Consider the following 20,774-nt stretch of genomic DNA (forward strand, 5'->3'; position numbering starts at 1 on the left):
TATTTTTTTCCTTTTTTCGGTGAAGTCCAGTGAATGAAAGCCGCACCCAAAGAGAGTGCCAACCAATCACCTTTAAAGATAAAAAAAGCAAAAAAATTATTATTGGCAAGCGATTCAAACTAATTGCCACACAACATCGCCTGCTTTTGTGCTTTTCTTTGTTATTGTTTTGGCTTTTTTGTTCGCCTCTTGATCAGATCGCCTGAGCGGCTTTCAATTTATTTGATTATCGCACGAGCTTTCCTTTTTTGCTGTACCTTTGCCATGCTACACATGGGGCCCCCTCGTTGCCGTCATCTGGGCAATATTTGTGAGTTCTCTGAATTTTTTTAGGCTGTACCGTTACATCGCCTGGACCACGTTGTTATTTAAGTGAATTTTTATTGCCTTTTTTATCCGCTTTTGCCATCGTTGGTTATCGCATCGGACGTGGCTGCTGACGGAACTGCACATTTACGTGTGTGAGTGCATGCTTCCGTGCCCTGCGTGCAGACGCGCGTGACTGGGACACAATGCGACCGCAGTGCGTATGTGTAATTGTCTGTTTATTTTCCGCCTCGCGCGTTTCTCAGCTGCTTTTCTTTTCTTTTTATTGTTGCTGTTGGCTTACTTATCTTTACTTCTGCGCTGCTCGAATGCTGCAGCCTTATCTTAATAGCTATTATTTTGTTGACTATGTTGTTGTCGTGTGCACACATGCAGACTGAGAGTTGTGGCCTTGGAACATTCACCAAATGCAACGCAATCACACTCACACTCATACTCACACTTCACTCACTCATTCACATTAATTCGTTCACTCATTCTTCCACTCATTCCCTTGTTCATTTGTTTATGCTTGTTTTCGACATTTCACCAGTTTATTTGGGTCACACACAAGGAACATAATTTCCTCTCTTATTTGTTGTTTGCTGGACCTTCTTTGCTTCTACCATTTCTCAGTTGCACATTGCGGTTAATTGAAAAAAAAGTTATTTGGAAAACCTAAAAGTCATTGGAATACATACAAACATATAAAGTAAAGACATAAACCCAAATACTAACAACAAAAAAGATCGTATTACAGAAGAACGTCATTGTATTTTACAATTCGCTCTCATTATTTGTAAGGCGTTTACAAATGAAATTCCCAGAATTTATATTCTGAATTTCCACTGAATCCAAAATTGATTAGGAAAAAATTGAAATGCAGTGAATGACTTCTTAGAATCCTTGATTTCCGGTGGAACTTTGCACAGTTCGTTAGTTTTGACTTTTTACATTTTCAATAAATTTGAAACAAAGTTTGAAAGTAAATGTTGAATTTGGTACACTTCCTAAGCACGGAGCAACAAAAAATGAGAAATCAGAATGCCATTTCCATTGGTTTTCGATTTTTGACAATTAAATAAACGACTGTGTCCTATATAGACATACATACATACTACAACCTATTTTAAAAAAGTACGGTACAAGTTTTAAAGAAAGAAGTGAATATTTTTTGAACTATCATCCGATTTCCGGCGGTAGAAGAAATGAAATGGTACTGCATCGCTGTAGTGCTTCCGGCCTCGATCGTGGGTGAAACCTTGAAACAAAGTGCTCTACCACAACACATAGTTCGCGTGACGTACGGACGAAAAATTAACGAAATGGCTGCATTTTAAAAAAGTTTAATTTTACCCGAAATTCCGATTGTTTTAGCCTGCGAAAATTCGAATTTTATTGAAATCAAAAATCAGGCATGAATTGTATAGAGAACTAGGTATAGGTCAGAATAGCGATTTCAAAATTTATCGAAATCTAATTTGTACTTGAAGATGCTAGCAACAAGGCTTACTTTTAGAACTGGACGTAAGAAATTAGTAAACTTTATAACTTCGGCGACTGTCCTGACAACTACAAAAATATCGTGCAACCAAATTAAATTTATCTCAACTTGATATGAGAGAATATTTAGGCGTGACAGAAATCTATTTCGCAACAAGTTTTTTATATTTATTAATTAACATTTCATTTTCTCCCAAAATGAATTTGAATAGCTTCCACAATTTATTTTGAGAATTCGTTCACATTTTACATAAATTCTGAGACGCTGTTCCCGTTATGTATGATTTAAACTTTCTCCAATAATGACAATTATTCCTATTTGCTTAAAAGTTAAAGAATGTTATTTATTTTAATCTCATTGAAGGTGAAGCCAATGCATTTTTCTGCTTCACAAAAGTTTCTGCTAAAATCAGAATAAAATATTTGCATATTTAAGCAATAAAATCGCAAGTTCAGATATTTTACTGAAATCAATACAGACGCACGTCTTGAAAAAGCATACTGTGCAAATAGAAAACCAATTTACGGCACTGACACCATTCTCGCCTACAATATACGGTATAGTCTTGCAAAACATTGTATAAATACATACATAAATACAAAATATGTATTTACATAAATGTTATGTAAGCTTGAACTGTGCAAATATTTGCAAAGCTATTTAAATTTTTCTCTTGAACCGTAAAAATGTACACTTGAATTAACAAAAATAAAATTCTGAGAGAAATATACTTTAGTTTTCAATTAGGCAACTGCCAAGCCAAGTAAGTGTGCTTTTATTTTATAACTTCGAATAAAAGCAATATCTCGTTTAAAGATGCTGGGCCGAGTTTCTGTAAACTAAGTGTTTCACTCATCAAAAAGCTCCGCAAGCTAACTTCGTTGGATTATTAGAAGAAGTCACTCAGTGACACCTATATCGGCAGAGGTGATAGAGCAAACACCGTAAAATGATCCTAGGGAAACTACCGTAATGATAACTCGAACTAGCTAATGCTCAGCAGTTAACCACGCACTTCACGCACTCCGTTGTGCCACTGCGCTTATTAAGGCAAGTTGCAATTCGCTCCTTTGCATAAACTTTTCTCAACTTGAGCGGAAGTAGTGCAGTTGATATTCAGCAGAAGTACTCAACTGGAAAACCAATTACATAATGCACTATAGCAGCAAGACACGAGAGATACAAACACATACACACACACAGATTGTTGCAGCACTTTCAGTTCACAGTAAATTAAACAAGTTATGTGTCCAAATTAACAAGATTTCACAAAATCCAATCAAATGAAATAAAACGCTGTTGAAAGTTTATATCTTCCTCAATTTCCATTTGTAATATTGTTGGATTGTAGATCTGTTTTCTCTTGAGAAACTATGATTTGTACCTGGAATAACTGGATTGCTGTCAACTTGAGCAAAATGCAAACAAATTTTCATTATTAGAATCTGTTACTGCAGTGCTTTGAAATTTGAAAATTCGGTCATCATAAAATAGGGACGCAGAAGGCAAAAGCATACACTACCAGCTCTGGCTGAAGGATGTGGACTTCGCTAGCTCTAATACTAATTTTAAATATACCTTTATATGTCTATGTACATAACAAGTTCGGAATCACTGGAGCGCAATCTATCAACTATTCAGTTCATGAATATTACCAAATTATGCTATTCTTCGGCAGCATGCGCAGAAACAGATTTCAGGAGGGGTTTTCTGTTCAAATTTTACATTATCTTAAAAAAGGGGGTAAGAAAGATAAAAATAATTAGTGAGGTCGCTGATGAAGAACGTGCTGGGAGACCTGCGACTTCGACAAACACCGACAATGTGACTCGTGTGCGCAAAGTTTTGAACTCAGACCGTTTACTAAGTATTCGTTTAATAGTCCAGTTGTTAAATTTATAAAAATCTGTTGTTCGGGACATTTTGACGGAGCACTTGAACATTCGCAAAGTGTGCGCGAAGATGGTCCCAAAAGTGCTCAATGACGACCCGAAATTGTGGCGAGGCAAAGTGTGCCAAGAAAATTTGAACATGTGTGAAAGGGACCTGTAATTTTTGAATAACGTAATCACGGGTGACGAGTCATGGATCTTCGAGTATGATCCCGAGACAAAGTGATCAGCATTTTGAGACGATAGAGGGGAACCAAACAGCATGCACCTAGGCTCTCAAGGCTATTCCGGAGAATGCCTTCCGTGACGGCTTCAATGCTTGGAAATCGTGGTCACATTGCCAAACCAGTTAAAACCCACAATGGAAACTCTCCAACCGTTATATTCCGGAGATATTGCTTCTTCCGATTATTATTTGTTTCTTTCGATGGCACATGCTCTGGCTCAAAAGTAGTTCCACTCACAAAACGAGATCGAAAAATGGCTTAATTTTTGGATACCATCTCCAGATGAACAGTTTTACCGCATTGGTATTCGAGTTGTACCAGAAAAATGGGAAAAAGTTGGGACTAGTGGTGGAAAACACTTCGGATAATGCATTTGTAACCATTTCTTTGCAATAAAATTGCATTTTCATTAACAGCGAGAGCTTAGTTGCGCACCTGACATAAACATTCAAGCCATGATTCATGATCCCACCCTTTCTCCAGCTTTTTCGGCAATTATTTAACGCATTTGGTTGTTTTTGTGAGCGGCACAGTTTTGATGGAAAAGGGCCAAGTACTTCTGGATAATTGCCAAAGCTCTTAAATACTTATTATATTTGCATTGATAAAATATTTGTAGCTTTGAAAGTGAACGCCAATCCAAATATACACGTAGACATACACATTTGTCGAGCAGCCTGACTATTTTTACGTGAATTTGTCTGCCAAGAGCTTAACAAATAATTGCATTTTTTAAATACAATTTTAAACTTTCATCATTTCCTTTTCAGATTAAACAGATTAGAAATTCCGTAAATGAAATTAAAACAGTTTCGTTAACATTTTGTGTGGAGATAGAGTGGCGACGAGTGAGTTTTAAGCAAGCCAGAGTGGTGGATAATGTTTCAATCGGCCCAACTTTTGCCATGTGCTGCCAACAACAACAACAACCGAACGAACACAAATTGAACCGAACATACGTGTAAAGTTTGATAATAAGTTTTGGTGAAAGTTGTGTTATTGTTTGGTCTTAAGTGGCAAAATGAGTAACATGAGTTAGTCAAATACGAATACCACTCGCATAAGAGTCGTACGCTTACGTGAAAATATGTATGCATAAACACTTCATGTTGAAATTACCAAAAGCAAAAGCTTTATTTTCTAGCTTGGCGGCGGGGTGGTATGGAAAATAACACAACAAAGACTACGCATTAAATGTTTTTGTATTTATACGTTTTTAGAATGAAATTTAAATAAAAACTGCATTCAAGTCCTGTCATAAAATCAGTCGCTTTGTCTTCATTAAAGTGAAATGTTAAACTTTTCAAGCTCTTTTTGATCTTGCGGTAATTAAATGCCTGACAGCTTATAGTGATGACCTAAGCGCTTTCATGGAAGCCATGGCAATGATAGCGGGCTTTCGTCAGCACGCTTGTTTGTGCATTGATTTCGCAAAATTCTATAAAATAGCTTCCGGAACCACAGTTCGGCTAATCGTGACATATTAAACTCTATTTGGTATATGAGGAGAATACTTTTGGTAATATTTGTATAACATTCGATATCCCTTCTCTCGTTTAGCCGCTTTAGGCTTCAGCGTGAGGCTAAAGGACACACTAGCATTAAAAGGAATTATTGTTAGGCACTTAAAGGTACTTTATTTGTTCACATTTCAGAGGCATGTAAATGATTTGTACGATTAATTTGGAAATAGGTATAATTATTTCTACATTAATGATTCATGAGAACATGAAAGCAATAAATTTTGACATGAACTCACACCTACGCACTTATTTGTGAGTGCTCGTTAGTACTGCACTAAAACATAAAAACTACGCCCTTCAACAAATTATTTATTATTTACCACTTGTATGTTATTTTTGTTTTTGTACGAATAAATCGATTTGTTTACGAATAACCGTAACGCACCGTTGCGCAAAATATAATCGAGAAGTTTTTTCATTTGATAAGAAAAAAAATTTAATGATTCAAATACACTTTGTTTTCAGTATAATCTCCATGAATATTAATACACTTACTCCAACGATCCTACAATCTGTGGATCCCATCTCTGAAGTGAGAACCCGGAAGGTCTGCTAAATACTCTTCGTACCGTTAGGACCTCTTCATTTGATAAAAAACGCTTGCCACGCATACATTTTTTTAATTCTGGAAACAAATGGAAGTCGCTGAAGGTCAAATCTGGTGAATACTATGAATGCTACAACAATACGAACTTTAATTCATGGATTTTAGCCATTGTCAAAATGCTCTTATGAGACGGTGCATTGTCCTGATGAAAAAGGGTTTTTTCTTCTGCAGACGGGGTCTTTTTTCATGAATGTTTTCCTTCAATTGGTACAAAAGGTTGCAATAATATACAAAATTAATTGTTTTACCAATGATAGCGGGCAAGTAATTCACAAACAAAATTCCTCGCGCATCCCAAAATACTGATGCCATAACCTTTTTGGCCGATTTCCGGACATGAACTCGTTTCGAAGCCGAACAACCAGGTTCACACCACTCTTTAGCCTCCTGTTTTGATTCAGGCTCATGATGAAAGACCCAAGTCTCATCCATAGTCATCACATTTTCGTTTTTAAAATGCTCCAAATGTTGCTGGGGAAGACGCATTCGAATGTGTTTTTGTTCCACACAGCTTTCTAAAACCCAAAGTTTCACTTAAAATATGGCTCGCACTGCCTAATAAGCTGTGTAGAGCCCTTACTAAAACTCTCTCAGTCAATCGACGATCTTCCAAAACCATATCCGGTATTTTGGTAATGATTTCTGGTTGATGCGCTTTTCGGACGTCCTTCACGTGGATCGTCTTCAAGACTTGTACGACCACGTTTAAATTCAGCAAACCATCTTCTACTGTTCTAATTGTAGGTGAAGAATCATTATTCACTTTTAACATTCGTTCGTGAATTTCGTTTGGTGCTATACCTTCCAAAAATAAGAATTTTATCACTGCACGATATTCAATTTTTTTCATTGTACTGTGACACGGCGACACTAAATGGCTTGTAATCAAAGAATGAATTGACAGATTGAAGTGAAACTTCCCATACGTTCATATGAAGAGTGTACCAACAAAACGAAAAAAAATTGGGCTAGTACAACGCCCTCTCTTATCGAACAACAAAACTTGTTGAACTACCTGGTAATTGACAGAAACCATAAAAATATATAATAAAATTTTATGGCTCAGCCACGAATTCATTTACATTAAAATTAATATGCAAATTTCCCCCCAAAAAGTACTTAATTATTGATTGCATTCAATTTGCCTCCAGTAACTTTTACCAACCCCTGCACATGTGCTATCTAGCTCCCCACTTGCCATAACTAAGACAGATTATATGTGTATTTATCCTCTGTTGTAAATTATACATATTTACAGGGATAGTAACGGCAACACTCCAGTTAGGGCAGCAACGCCAATAATATAGTGCTCGTATTGTGGTTGTAAATTAGTGCATACCTTTAAGTTGGGTAATTGGAACACAATTGCGAAAGCCTTGACGCAGCGGCAGTGATTAATGGCGGCCACAAACAATTCATTCGGTCTAAATTATGAGTAATTACGAAGTATACTCATTAAAATTTAATGACACCGAAGTGTGATTTAGGGCCTTTGGGTAGCCGTCATGCCACGCAGCCAACAACAAATGAATAAACTGAAAGAGAAGCGAAATCTATTCGCTGGCTTGGAGTACTCACCAGCTGGATAACTATGGAGTTTGTTGTTCACTGATCATTGGCGGAGTTATTGCCTTGAGCGCGTCTCTAGCATGAGAAAAATATCTACGGTAATCCTCTGTAAATTCAAGGAAGTACAAAAAAGAAATGTGTTTAAGCTACAAAGTCAAGCACTTCGTTATATATGCGGCTTATTGCGAGAAAGTCATCAATGTCCTAACTTTAACATTTCATTGAGCCATCAGACGCCTCGACAATCTCTTTTCACTAGCGTTGGGCATTTATCAGACAAGGCTTTCATTTCGGAAATACACAAATTCTATTGACACTCGCTAGAAGAAACTATAGGAACATTGTGGGAATACTAACTGGTCACTCTCTGGTGGCGACACACGCCCGCGGGAAGAGGCTGACAGATCTAGAGGACTGCAGGGAATGTCTAGAGCAGAACACCAGAGAAATAGTGGAGCATCTCTTGTGCATTTGTTCTGCATTGGCAAGGTTATGCTGTAAGTATCTGGCATCCTAAATGAAGACTACTGGACTTAGCAAGTGAACTCGATATGGTATTGCAAAGGACCAAACTGGTTTACCAGATTAACGTCGTCTATCGGACAAGGGACTCATCGGTTAATACAATGCCTGAATATGAGGCCAGACGTCTGTGAAGCGTCTATGAATTTTTCTTCATATACTAAAGTTGAAAAAAAATAATCCAAGTACATGCGAAACATTTTATTCTCTTTAGTTTATCGAATTCGAATATATTAACCTTCAAATGGGTCAGCCTGTTCGTGCTTGGGAATAGAAATCGATTTTAATATTATATCTCACTTAAGAGTTAGTTTTCAGAAATCCTTGAAAATAATATCCATTTCTCATTTTTATCTTCCAACTAAATGTTGATTCATTTATGTTATATTGTTATGCGAAAAACCATTAATTTACGGAAAAGTAAATTTATAATTATCAAAACAAATGTGCCCAGTGCAGGGGGAGGCAAGGGCTTATTAAGAATTCATACGCTTTGAAATTGTGTTCGGTTTTGGTGCAGAGTTCATGGCTTTTGCCTTAAATTAAATAGCAATAAATCAAATCAGGCAAACAACAAGAGTGAGCGGTGCATTTATCTTCCACTTGGGTCATTTGTGGCCAATTATTTATTTGCTGTCTGGTTTGCTTTGTTCGAAACATTTGCAAATATACAATTTGGCAGTAATACCAGCTTATTTTGGGGCAGCTGCCCGACCATGTTACGCAATTTAAGCAATGCAGCACATCGTCCATAATGCTACGGCCAAGCAACCCACAAACACACACACACATGCATACAAGCACACTGAGACACGTGTGTAGTGTGGTAGCCGAAGTGCATTAACACGTTGGTGCCAGCGATTGGTGCGGCATGTGGCAGACGGTTTCAGACTATTATTTATTATGTTGCACACGCTTACGCATGCCAAATGCCACCTTTGTTTACTGGTAAGCAAGAAAATATTGTGCTTTTCATTAAGCTGGCTGCTGCCGCTGGTGTTGTTGTTGTTGCTTTTACAGTTAATCTACATTTAGTTATGGGTTTTGTATCAAATGCGCCGAAATACGGAGCGCAAGCTGATATTGATCAGCGGGAGGGCAGCGTCCTGGCGGGTGGTTAAGGCGAAAAGCGCTGCAGAGGCATAAAATATTTTCGTGACAGTAATTGACTTTATTCGAAGTATTAGAGTCTAAGTATTACATATATGTTTGATGCTTTTATTTCCAGTGAATTACTGGGCGTATACGCATATATTGGGTAGTCGAAAAAGTATTTTCGTATTTTGTCAGTAGATGTCGTTGTAGTCGCATATATCCAGTGCTACCAATCACATTATGTGATACCATATAGTATTGCAAAGAAGAGATTTTAAGCTTCATTTAAATAAAAAAAGTTCAATTCATGGAAGTTGAAAAAAAGTTACAGCTGTTCAGAAATGTGTGAAAATAATGAAGAAAATTGCTATATTTTAAATTTTTGTATAAAAAAGGGAAGAAGGCCACACAAGCCACCAATGAAATTTGTGAAGTTTATGAAGACGATGCTGTCTCGCTTCGTATAGCACAACAGTAGTTTGCTTGCTTCCATTCTGGAAATTTCGAAAGTTAAAGTTTGGTTAGAAATACGAAAAGATTTTTTCGATTACGCAATATAATTGGTCAGCTTGACAAGCTGAGTCGATTTAGCCACGTTTGTCTGCCCATCTCTGAATACGCGAACTAGTCTATCAGCTTGTGAGATATCTGTCTGAAATTTTGCACACATTCTTTTCTTCCTAAAAAGATGCTCGTTTATTGAAATCGTCGATATCGGATCACTATTGCATATAGCTGTCATACAACGGTCAACTGACCGATTCAACTCAAGCGTTTGTATGGCAAACTTTTTTATTTTGCAAAACATCTTCACGAAATCAGGCATGGATTATATGTAGTCATTATAGAACCTATCTTTCAGGTCGGATGACAATAACACATATCTGCCAAACAAAAGAACCGAAGGCAAGTTTTTATCAATTAATTTAAAATGTATGACTCTTATCACATGCATACCTGCAGTCTCACTTCGTTAAATTGCTACATTAAATTTGCAAAACCTCACTAATTTCTTAATTGCAAGCTGATTTATTATTAATTGCTGTTTAAGCAAACAACGTTTATTAATTTCTGCACATTTTTTCCCTCAAACCACGGTTAACTTAAACCTTCCTTTCAAGGTTATCGCATTGTTGCCTTCAATTACATTAATATCTTCATCAAATGCGGTGTACAAACACCTATACATTCAGTTGAAAATACACACATACACACACACACACACACACAACCACAAATACACTGAGTGAAAACCAAACTGAAATCAATTTACTTCAATTAATGTTGCTCATACGCCCGCGCCACCCGCAGTGTCAGAGACAGTTGCACAGAGTTAACTAATTGTGTGGCTAAGCAGGACTAAACCGAAGCGTCAGTATTTTGTTGGCGTGACAAATTACCATTCTGTTGACTTATTCGATTTTATTTACTTTTGCAGATGTACAAACACAACAACAACAAACATACACACTCACAGATTTATATTTGTTTGGGTATGTGCCACCAAACAGCTGTGCTGTATATATAGCGAATGTCCACTGGCGCTGCTTGGCCACTGGGCAGTGAGCGTGTTTCATTTAATGTGGGCGTTTTGATTTCCACTTTGTTGATTGTTTGCCTTTTCGTGTGCTTTTCGTTGTCCACTGTTTCTTATTGTGCTTTTGTGCTGCAACTTTGGGCTTAGCTGCCAATTAAAGTTGGTTTTTCTGGTGGGTGAGTGCGGTCTTTGCGGTTAATGGTTGTGGTTAATATTCGAAGAAAATATAATTCAATTGTGAATGGTTTTTGATTCAATTTGGTTTAAAAACTTGTTTTTTTTTATTATAGAAGCCGAAGAATATGTTTCATTTTAGAGCGTGTCATGCGGTGCGGTATAAATTTTCAAATGTTGCCGTTTATCATTGTGCTTCATAAATAATAAATAATGTTCTTGTAGTCATAAATCATTTATACTGAAATAAGCAGTCATATTTAGGGGTTTTCAATAAAGGGAGAGAATTTTCATATTTCCTCTCTTTAGACATAGCATAAATATAGATTTTATTTATTTTTAAGATTGCCTATTTTAGAAATGGTATGCTAAAGATATACCTCAATTTAATTCTATGCAAGTGGTAGCACGTTGAATTTATTTCATATATTTTTAAACAGGTGGCAACTCCACTTAATATTATTCCCGAAAGAAACTTTCCATAAATCTGTTTAGTTTAAAGTTGACGTTATAATATTTTTTTCATTAAAAGTTTTAATTGAAAGTAAAGTTGTACAAGGTGGCAACCTTTTAAAATTACTATTTTGAAAACAAAATGATTTTAAGCCTTTTTGAACTGATACCAATACTGGTAAAATTGCTCGTCTTTTAGACATTTATTATTTTAAAAATTTCTGACAGGTGGTAACACTGTTAAAAAATCTCCTTTAACTGTACATTTGTTTTAAGCACTTTAGCTTGATATACAATTTTCGGTGTTTCTTTACCATATTAGTTTTCAGCTTTACATCTTTTAAACAGGTGGTAATCTTCTAACGAATTTTATGTTTTAACATCCACATATAAAAACGAAGAAAAAAAAACAAAAACTAAAATAAGTGCGATTTCATACTGCCGCTACTCTTAATGTTCTGAGCGTGACGAGATTTTGTTCTGCAAATTCAAAAAGTCAAAAATAGGCAGAATAAGAGTTACCAACTCGCTTACACTCGCGCGTACACTCACGTGCATTAACGCTTGTTAACTTCGCCATTTTTGAAAAATGCGGTGTCTAACGCACGGTGCCCAGCTGAGCACAATATTTAAGCCAAATAGTGTGTGAAAACAAAATTCCCGACATTTTCAGGCTCAGTCCACCGATTCCCTGCCCTCTCAGACTTTTTCGCTTCGCGTATGGGCTAGCCCGCACTTCGGGGGTGCTCACGTGCTTGCGTGTGTGCGTGTTTGTTGTAGTTATATGTAATTTATAACGGTACGAACATTTGAGCCATACCCGGGGGACATGTGAACTTTTGCTGCGCTGCATGGAGGGTGCTGGGGCGCTGGGTTGCTGGCGTGTGTCGTGCAACTCATGTGGCATGTAACTTATGGCTGCCGGCATTGCCGCGGTCCAAGTGCAAATTGTAAATGTCATAATAAATTACAAGTTGTGGCTTTGATAAAATTTCATCGCATTTAAAATGCTTTTTGATTGTTAGCCTCATGACATGTGTGCACCAATAAGCGGACATTTGTGTGTGTTGTAAAAGCCGCAAAGTTCTATGTTACATTAATTGAATTAGTGATAACCATGCAAACTTTTAAAAAATATTAGTTTTAATTTTGTTTATTTAATTAAGTTCCCGTTGAACATTATGTCCATTTGTTAATGTTCCCTCAAGGCCAGTGTGGCGGAAGTTGTGGAATGTATGAGAAATATGTTAGAAATTTTTCCCGCTAATTATTGCGATTTTATGCATATTTGTGGCGAAATAATGAAAGTGAGTTTATGCTTTTTTCTAAGGCGAATCGTTGTAGGAATTTACGCGGTTTCGCTTTTCGAAACTTCCAAAGTGTTTGAGTTCATAAATGTTCGAAGCTTTTTATATTGTCTATATGCTTTGGCACTCTTTGCGGCAGGTGTTACAAAAAGGCGCACGCGGACGGTTTGTTCGTTACCCTGATACCATTTTTAAGCTAATTTTATAATGACGTTTTTTATAGAAATCTTCGTTCCGGTAAATAAATGGTAGAGATAGTCGATTTCCGATAGACAGGAACAGAAAATAATGTCTTGGTGCCAAGTCCAAACTAAAAGATGGAAAAATAAGAGTATACCTATTAAGCTCGCGGGGATTCTGGCGAGTCGATGTCGATGTTTGTGGTCTGGCGCTGTCTTGTGCTACCTTAAGTTGATCGCTTATGGGCAATTGCTTCCTCTGGATACACCACTTGTTGGCAACATCCTGCAGTTGACGGGCTAAGTCCTTGGTGATCAAGAGCGCAGCGGATCAAAATAGCGGCACGAGATAGGTGTTAATGCTCAACCTAATTCCCCACCTTTCTCGGATTCAAAGGCTATCTTAAGCCCCTGCTGTACTTTGGGCCACAACGCCACTCCACATTGATATGAAAAAATAACAGTTCCTTCACCTTATGGTACCAGGACTAAGTTTCCGTTCAGACCTTGTAGCCGAAGCTACTTAAACTTGAGCACCCATTCAATTCATGACATGAATGAAATATTTAGCTTAAATTTACAATGTATTTTCGTTAGTAGTCAGTTAAGACTATACTTATAATTTTAAAGCAAAGCGCTTTCAATCGTTGGTGCAGGTACGAGTACTTGTTGACAACGTCCGGTGTGTTTCACCTGGGTACCTGCTGACGGCAGCCTTACCCCACGGCGCTCAGAAGCACAGCGGATCAAATCAATGCCTTGCCAGGCCTTTCAGTACCAATTGGCAATGTGGAATGGATACACTAAACACCTTAGTAGGGTTCGTGGCTCTTTAAAACATTTGCCCTTGGGTCCGGCAACCGGTTGCGAACAACTAGAATTAAGTCTCCGGTCAGACCTCGTAGCCGTTGCTATGTGTTTGACCCCATAAGTATATTACGAGCACATACCGTTTCTCAAGAAGCTAACCCTAATACCCAGTTAAACACCTTCTCCGCTTAAACAAATTACGCTTACATCTAAACGTCCATGAGCCCCAGCTAATCTCTATACCACCCAGATCCTTAATGTCCGAGTACATCGGACATTCTGCAACAACATGCAGCCAAACTTATCACCTATAACACCCCAACCGATCAGATAGGTGCCTTTGATGCAAAAATGCATTCAGAGACTCATGGCTCATAAGCAGAAAACCTAGACGCAGATAAAATCTGAAGTCTGGGTTATCTTCAACAATCCTAAAGTCCCGGGTGTACTCGTAAGTAACCGTTAGGGCTATTGTCCCAACGGTTTTGCCACCCACACCTAATCCTATCATCTAGAAGCCTCTTACTTACTAGATATCCCTTTCACTCAATGATACACTCAAGCTCCTGCTTGCGTCACATATCTGATGCTGACCCGTTCACCCGCACAATCGATGGACGAACCGTTGCTGCTGAGGGCAGATATGTACTTAAGAGCTTGGCTCTAAGGAAGCAGATTATGCCGCTATGTCAGAATTTGGGATCCTCGCAAAACAAATACGTCTGTGTAGTCAGCGTGACGAGTTTTCGAGAAAAAGGTTCAGCCAAGGATTTATGGCCCTTTGCGCATTGGAAATAAAGTAGAAGAAAATGGGTTGCTTAGTAAAATGTAGCTTGTTAATAGTTCCTGAACTAATTCCAGAGAAGTTCCACTACTATATGAGTTATTTCGTTCCATCTTAATGCAGAGTTGCATTGGCAGCAATGTGTACAAGTACGCGTCCACGAACGACTTTCCGAGGGAGAATTTTTAAGCTTTTATTTATATTTCGATTGTGTTCAAAGTGTACGGACGTGTTTTTGAATTCGCTCCGTGATTCTAATTTTTGCAAAAAGTAAGCAAACAAAAATAATAAATAAAAACAAACAAACAAATAAAAAAAACAGTGCACACAAACTTTTAATAATAAACATTAACAAATAGTGCACAAAACAAATATATAAAAACAAAAAACAAAACAAAAAAACAAACAATTATGAGTGCTTCGCAGCCTCAACCGCAAAACCGTAGGCATTCCTTAAATGCCTACTTCAGTTTTGTCGAGCCAACAAAAGCAACTCCTGGCAAAAACAAATGTAACGGCGATGATGAGTCATCGCATCGATCAGACGAAAGAGAGACTAAGCAAGCGCAGTCAGCAGAAGCAGCAGTAAACAGCAATCGGGCAACAACAAAACCACTGACAGCAGCCACTATGCAGCCAGCAAGCACCCGGACAGCGAAGGAAAATAAAATGCAAGGTGAGAATGTACCAAGCAAAAAAGGGCCATTAGTTCAGACTGGTATTGATCGCTACATTAATGTAAAAAGGAAATTGAGTCCTATTAAAACAGCGGTCAATACCAAAAAATTTCAAGCAAACACGCCAAACACCAAAAAGCCAGAAATTCTTATTGGCAACAGATTTGCCTTATTAAGCAAAGGGCCTAACGACGAAGCAAAGGGTACCACCACGGTCGTGAATGCCAAACCCCCTCCAATCTATTTGCGTGAGCGTAGCTCAAATGCGCTTGTTTCAAAAATGAGCAATATAATAGGCACAAACAATTTCCACATTGTGCCTTTGAAAAAAGGTAACATAGATGAAACAAAAATTCAAACATACACTGAAAAAAGTTTCATGGAAATTGTAAAATTCTATCAAATGATAACAAGAATTACTACTCTTACCAACTGAAGAGCTCAAAAGGCCTAGTTGTTGTCATAAAAGGTATAGAGTCTTCGGTAGACTCTAACGATGTTAGAGAAGCACTAGAAGAAGGTGGTTTTAGCATTAAATCAGTAGTAAATATTTTTAACAAGAACAAAGTCCCACAACCAATGTTCAAAATAGAATTGATGCCAGATTCCAACAAATTAAAGAAAAATGAAATACACCCGATTTACAATTTAAAATATCTTCTCCATCGCAGAATCACCGTTGAGGAACCACACAAGAGAAATGGTCCAGTACAATGTACAAACTGCCAAGAGTATGGACACACGAAAGCATATTGCACTCTACGAAGTGTATGTGTAGTATGTGGTGATCTACATCCAACTTCAAAATGTACTCTTAAAAAAGAGGATTTAAATAAAAAAAGCAGCAATTGTGGAGCAAATCACACTGCTAACTACAGGGGTTGCCCTGTATACAAAGATTTAAAATCGAAGTTGTCACAGGGCATCCAAGCACGTCGTAACCAAATGATGAATATTCCATCTAATGAAAATATTAAAATCCCCGTCCAAATTTCAAAACCAGTAAATCTTAAGGACAATGCTACACAAGGGAGTTATGCAAACGTGGTGAAAGGCAATATTACACAAATGCAATTGCCCCAAAACCAACCAAATGGAAGCGTTGAAACTATGATTTTAAACCTCACCCAATGTATGACACAATTTATGGCTTCAATGCAAAATATGATTCAAGAGGTAATCAAATCACAAAACCAAATGTTGCAAACTTTTTTAAGTAAAAAATGAGTGTATTGAACATTTGTTTATGGAATGCTAACGGTGTTAACCAACATAAATTGGAACTCATTAGATTTCTGGATGAAAAAAGTATCGATGTAATGCTATTGTCAGAAACTCATCTTACGAACAAAAACAATTTCTTTATACCGGATTTAGACTCTATGTTACAAACCACCCAGATGGAAAGGCACATGGAGGAACAGCAGTGTTGGTTAGAAAACGGTTAAATCACCACACATCAGAATCTTATGCCACCGCGCAATTACAAGCTACAACAATAACTATTAAAAATCGCTGCGGGGACTTAAATCTGACGGCCATATACTGCCCGCCTCGGTTTAAAATTACAGACATCCAATTCAAAGACTTTTTTGGAACACTAGGCCATAGATTTATAGCAGGTGGAGATTACAATGCAAAGCACACGTATTGGGGCTCACGGCTAATTAATCCGAAAGGACGACAGCTGTATCACACTATTATAAATAGGCACAATAACCTTGACATAATATCTCCTGGTAAGCCGACATATTGGCCTAGTGATCGTAAAAAATACCAGATTTAATTGATTTTGCTGTAATCAAAAATATAGATAAATCGCTTATAACAGCTGATACAAGTACTGATCTATCTTCTGATCACTCTCCTGTACTAATAAAGTTATGTGAACAACCTATATTCGTTAATCCAAAAGTAGGTTTGACTTCTTATAAAACGAATTGGCTAAAATATAAAAAATACGTGAGTAGCCACATTAATGTTGAGTACAAAATAAATACAGGTAGAGATATCGACGAAAGCATAGAAGAACTCAATGATATAATAACTAAAGCAGCTGTCTTAGCAACACCAAACAAGAACTATAAGCCGCTTGGTGCCAGAAAAATTACTAACAGAGAAATAGAAAAGCTTGTAAACGAAAAAAAGGCGTGCAAGGCGTGAATGGCAGATAAGTCGCTCCCCTTCCACTCAGCTTCAATTGAAATCAGCTGCACGTAAACTAAAAAAAGCGCTTAAACGTGAGGAAGAATCCAATACGGAAATGTATATAAAGAAGCTGAGTCCAAATTCAAGCAAGCAAAATTCTCTTTGGAAAGCCCAAAAGTCCCTGAAGCCACCAACTAACTCCAACATGCCTATACGAGACATAGGCGGAAATTGGGCTCGAAGTGACGAGGAAAAGGCTAATTGTTTTGCAAATTACCTAGAAAAGGTATTTCAACCAAATTGCCCAAAGAACAACTTCGAGTTGTCCAGCTTACCCAACACAGTTAACGAGTCACTCGAGTCTTTTAAGACTTCACCTACTGAAATTATTAGAATAATAAAAGAACTTAAACCAAAAAAGTCACCAGGACATGACAATATTACCCCAAAAATGCTAATTGAGTTACCAAATATTGCTGTAGAAGTGCTCTCTTCGCTCTTCAGTGCAATTCTTAATCTCGGATACTATCCTATTTCATGGAAAAAGTCGCAGATTATCTTGATAGATAAACCTGGGAAAGACTTAACACAGCCGTCTTCATACAGACCAATCAGTCTTCTACCCTGTCTTTCTAAAATATTTGAAAAAGTGTTACTATCAAAGATGTCTCCTTTCCTCCACGAAAATAATATAATACCAACGCACCAATTCGGGTTTCGTGAAAAACATAGCACGATAGAGCAAGTAAATAGAATTACTAACGAAATAAGAAAAGCATTTGAGCAAAGAGAGTACTGTTCAGCTTTATTTCTAGACGTGGCTCAGGCGTTTGATAAGGTGTGCATGAAGGCCTTTTGTATAAGATTAAAAACATTCTACCTTTAGAATTGTATAAGACATTGGAGTCTTATTTAAAAAATAGACAATTTATGGTAAAAGTGGGAGATTTCATATCTGACGAACGACAGATAAGGGCTGGTGTACCCCAGGGTAGTGTTTTAGGCCCAACTCTATACATCATTTATACTGCAGATCTTCCTACAGCTAATAATATATTGACCTCAACTTTTGCGGATGACACAGCTTTAGTGAGCCGTAACAAATGCCACATAATAGCATCAAGAATATTAGCCGAGCACTTAAGGTCTGTCGAAGAATGGCTAGCCAACTGGCGTATAAATGTAAATGAACAAAAATGCAAGCATGTTACGTTTTCACTAAGACCTAAAATGTGTCCGGCAGTAAAAATGAACAATATTCTAGTACCCCAAGCGAACGACGTAACTTATCTTGGTATTCACCTAGATAGAAGACTTACGTGGAGAAAACACATATCTAGTAAAATAACTTGCATGAAGATAAGAGCTGCAAATTTAAATTGGCTTTTAAATAAAAACTCAAAACTTAGCCTAGACAACAAAGTGCTTTTATATAATGCGGCCATAAAGCCGATTTGGATGTATGGCATTCAACTGTGGGGTACGACCTGTGCAACTAATATTGATATAATACAAAGGTTCCAATCAAAAATGCTTAGAAAAAATCACGTGTTCACCGTGGTACATGCGTAATGAAAATATCCATAAAGACCTTGGTATTTCTATGGTAAAGAAAGAAGTAGAAGACAGCAGAATTAAATATATATCTAAACTCCGAGATCACCCAAACCCTTTGGCTAATGCTTTGGTACATTCCTGCGATCAAACACGACTTAAAAGAAGAGATATGCCTGCGTACTAAGGAGCAACGTATCACCAAAACAGCTCAAACACTTGCTTGAGCTTGTCAAGTTTTTAAATAGATTTAAGATTTAAAAACTTATTGTTAGGCTTTTAAAACAAAAAGCAGATTCAATAAATAAAAAAAAGATATTGCAAAAAAAAAAATTTATATTTTTCCTCAAATAAAAAGGAAAGGTTGATCAAATATAAAGAAGTTTTCTGTGAAAAGTCAACCACTTAGCACATACCCCGAAAAGCACTACTGCCATTAATCAGTCTCAAGTGCCGTGCAAAATACGAATTTTCATGTAAATTACACTTTTCTTATTAATCACTAAAACTTTTTGCTTCGCTTACGATTATTAGCAAAGGCATGACACTAATATATTTAGTTCCAAGAAAGCAAATGTGTCCAAGCATTTGACGTCGCCTTTTCGACCTGGCGATTCTGTCAAGGTTATCTCCATATTCATCAATTAAGTTCAAGATTAGCTTTCCAGAGTGAGGCCTAATTAATAAATGGTGCGCCCAACAGCCGCCTTGGGCCACTTGTAATTGCGGAGCTGTCATTTGCCATTTGCGTTTGTCGCAGCTTAAGTGTACAAGCAACAACAAAAAGGTAAATATTTGCAGACATTCATTATCCTTACACGACAGGACAGACAGCAGAGCACAGCAAGTCAAAAGTGGAAAAAAGTGCGAGGATAAATTAATGCCAGATGAAGCACAAGTAGTCAAGTAGCAGGGTGGGGGCTATTAAAAAGGGGATTCGCAAATGTAATGCAAATGAAATGGGTAAATGAAGACAGCGTTTTGTGATTTTTTGTTTTAGCGTTTTTTGGATTGTCAAGGTCGCCTGCAGTGATGTATTAGCTAAGACGATTATGCGTCGTTCCGCTTACATTGTGCCTGGGAATCATTAAAGCTGCTCTAGAAACGCGGAAAAGCTGTGCGGCTCGAACAGGCAGCAAGGTACGCTCCAGCAGAAATTGAAGTTCAATTGGTTGATGTAAATTTTTATTTCATTTTTTTTTTGTACTGCGTAAGATCACCTCCATATGGCCAATGCATTACATCTGCGCGGGTCAAGTGAACCGCCGGCAGTTGGGGCGCTCTAAAGCTTAAGTAGGCACAGCAAAATGCGGCAAAGCTGAAATGCCTGTGTATAAGGAGCGTGTGTGTGTGTGTGCGGGAGCTTATGTCATGTAGTGGACCTTTCGTCAGCCTCCGGCTGCATGGGTGCTTCGAACTTGTAACAGCTGCTTGTTATTTGCATGCTATTGTTTTTGTAGGCGAGCTTGAATTCGGCCAAATTGGCAACTGAATAGCTGGCAGTGTTCACCACGACTCGTTGCTTGCATGAGCTCTGTTTTTTGTTGTTTTGTAAAACACGCTGTTGACATCTTTAGCCTTTTAGCATTTGACTGCCAAACTGGTTGGCTGTCAGCACTTGAATGCGTGCAAAAAAAGGTGAAATCACAACAGATAGAGAGAGAGACAGCGCAAAAAGTGCGGTCGGTTTGGTGCTGCTGTAGGCGCTCCTCCGAAATGAGTTAGAAAATCAGCGCCAGGGACGAAAGCTTGAAAAACCAGGGGCACACAAACAACGCCGCGTCAGTGGGAGGGGATGTATAGTTTGCAGTTATAACTGTAGAATTAAGAAGTGTCATTGAGCTTTCGGCGCTTTCTGCTCACAGCATTCGTTATTCGTATTCTGCTTTTGACGGCTTTCTTTTTC

The 20,774-nt window shown here is 37.7% G+C and overlaps 1 pseudogene; it reads left to right on the forward strand.

Moving 5' to 3' along the window:
* The first annotated feature begins 14,979 nt into the window (after window positions 1-14,979).
* Window positions 14,980-20,774, forward strand: part of LOC120773020 — a 32,168-nt pseudogene continuing 26,373 nt past the window's right edge.

This window comes from Bactrocera tryoni, chromosome 3 (genome assembly GCF_016617805.1).
Source record: "Bactrocera tryoni isolate S06 chromosome 3, CSIRO_BtryS06_freeze2, whole genome shotgun sequence".
NCBI lineage: Eukaryota > Metazoa > Arthropoda > Insecta > Diptera > Tephritidae > Bactrocera > Bactrocera tryoni.